Below are 2,500 nucleotides of genomic sequence, written 5' to 3'. Positions count from 1 at the left end.
CTGTCGCCACCGCCGCGGAGGCCGCCCTTTCGGACACGAGGGGCAGCGCGAGCCTCCGCTGGCCGGGTACGCATCTGGAAGAAAAGGGCCGCCCTCGGAGAAGATCGCTGTGCTTCCCCGCACAGGGAGCGATTCGGACGACGGGCCCCCACGCCTGGCTGGGTGGGCGCCCCGCCGTTCGCCCGTACGGGTCGTCGGACCACTGCCTTCGCTCGGTTCGGGTCAAACTCCCCACGGCTCGGCCACCTCCGCAGACGGGAGGCGAGGCCGGCATGCGCGCCCAAAGATAGGTGTCGGAAGCCCGGGGGTAGAGGAGGAAGGGGACCGCTCACCTTAAGCCAGCGCGGGCTCCAAAGCCCGGGCCGAGCGAGCGGCGCCACCTCCCCACCCGGGAGCGCTGCGCCAGATCGATCGGAGGAAGAGCAGGGGTGCATGTAGGGACTTGCCCAAGTACGGAGGCTGCAAACCCCTGTCGTCGGGAGATACGTGCCCACGAGTCCTGGAAGCGCGACTCGGGTACAGGCGCCCTTGCGGGGGGGTACTGGATGTGGAACAGCACTGGGGTCGAAGCCACAAAAGCATCCGCCCTCATGGAGCCTCTCCTCGGCCTAAAAATCCAGATTTTAGCCTTGACGGCGCCCCCATGTGGAGAACCAGGGCCCGCGGGGGGGTCTGGCCAGGCTCACTTCAACCCAGGAACACCTCTCTGACTTGGGATAGGCGACCGGCAAAAGTCCCCCCACGCAGCTGCGGAAGCCTGGGTTCAGCCAAGGTGCAGACCTCCAGCCGAACAGGGACTCATAGCCAAAACGCATACCCAGGCCTACGGAGGTGAAAACCAGCTTAAATGAGTCGAAATGTGTCGGGGCTGAGAGGTACCTCTCTCTCATATATTCTGCCGGTGGTGTGCAAAACTGGGTCTTTGCATGGAGTGTCACCCTATACCCACTTTAGGGACGCATGCAAAAAAGTGCCCGATCGCCTGGAACTGTCAGGCGGATTCGGCTCCCTGGAATTTCCTCATTCTGGTTCTTTTTCACTTTTTGTCTCTTTTGCGACATCTAGTGGGCAGGCTGCATTACTGCAACCGGGGACACCTCAAAACGCTTGGAACTGGGGAGCGGGCTCAATTTACAAACGTTTTGCGGGTCCTGGAAGTCAAAATTGTGACTTCTGAAAACGACTAAGTATCAAGGACTCATCGCGCGAATCGCTCTGGAACTGAAATCGGATGCGCGCACTGACATGCTCCCCTCTCTGGAAGTCTGACACAAGTTGAAAAATTTTCTAAGTCCCCAAAAATTTTTTTTTTCAACTTTTTTTCAATTTTCCCCCTGTGGGATATATATTTTACCCACACTTTTGGAGCCCTCCTGGGATGCCCTCTAACATACTAGAACCTCATTTTGTGGAAGTTTTCACAAAATTGTGAAATTTTCAAAAAGTCAGAAATTTTGCCAAAAACGACTAAGTATCAAGGACTCATCGCGCGAATCGCTCTGGAACTGAAATCGGATGCGCGCACTGACACGCTCCCCTGTCTGGAAGTCTGACAAAAGTTGAAAAATTTTCTAAGTCCCCAAAAATTTTTTTTTTCAACTTTTTTTCAATTTTCCCCCTGTGGGATATATATTTTACCCACACTTTTGGAGCCCTCCTGGGATGCCCTCTAACATACTAGAACCTCATTTTGTGGAAGTTTTCACAAAATTGTGAAATTTTCCAAAAAGTCAGAAATTTTGCAAAAACGACTAAGTATCAAGGACTCATCGCGCGAATCGCTCTGGAACTGAAATCGGATGCGCGCACTGACATGCTCCCCTCTCTGGAAGTCTGACACATGTGTGAAAATTTTCTAAGTCCCCAAAAATTTTTTTTTTCAACTTTTTTTCAATTTTCCCCCTGTGGGATATATATTTTACCCACACTTTTGGAGCCCTCCTGGGATGCCCTCTAACATACTAGAACCTCATTTTGTGGAAGTTTTCACAAAATTGTGAAATTTTCAAAAAGTCAGAAATTTTGCCAAAAACGACTAAGTATCAAGGACTCATCGCGCGAATCGCTCTGGAACTGAAATCGGATGCGCGCACTGACACGCTCCCCTGTCTGGAAGTCTGACAAAAGTTGAAAAATTTTCTAAGTCCCCAAAAATTTTTTTTTTCAACTTTTTTTCAATTTTCCCCCTGTGGGATATATATTTTACCCACACTTTTGGAGCCCTCCTGGGATGCCCTCTAACATACTAGAACCTCATTTTGTGGAAGTTTTCACAAAATTGTGAAATTTTCAAAAAGTCAGAAATTTTGCCAAAAACGACTAAGTATCAAGGACTCATCGCGCGAATCGCTCTGGAACTGAAATCGGATGCGCGCACTGACACGCTCCCCTGTCTGGAAGTCTGACAAAAGTTGAAAAATTTTCTAAGTCCCCAAAAATTTTTTTTTTCAACTTTTTTTCAATTTTCCCCCTGTGGGATATATATTTTACCCACACTTTT

The sequence above is a fragment of the Phyllobates terribilis genome, unplaced genomic scaffold (assembly GCF_046119375.1).
Source record: "Phyllobates terribilis strain yellow unplaced genomic scaffold, ASM4611937v1 Scaffold_5494__1_contigs__length_51280, whole genome shotgun sequence".
In the NCBI taxonomy this organism is placed as follows: Eukaryota; Metazoa; Chordata; class Amphibia; order Anura; family Dendrobatidae; genus Phyllobates; species Phyllobates terribilis.
Note: the sequence above shows the minus strand (reverse complement) of the source record.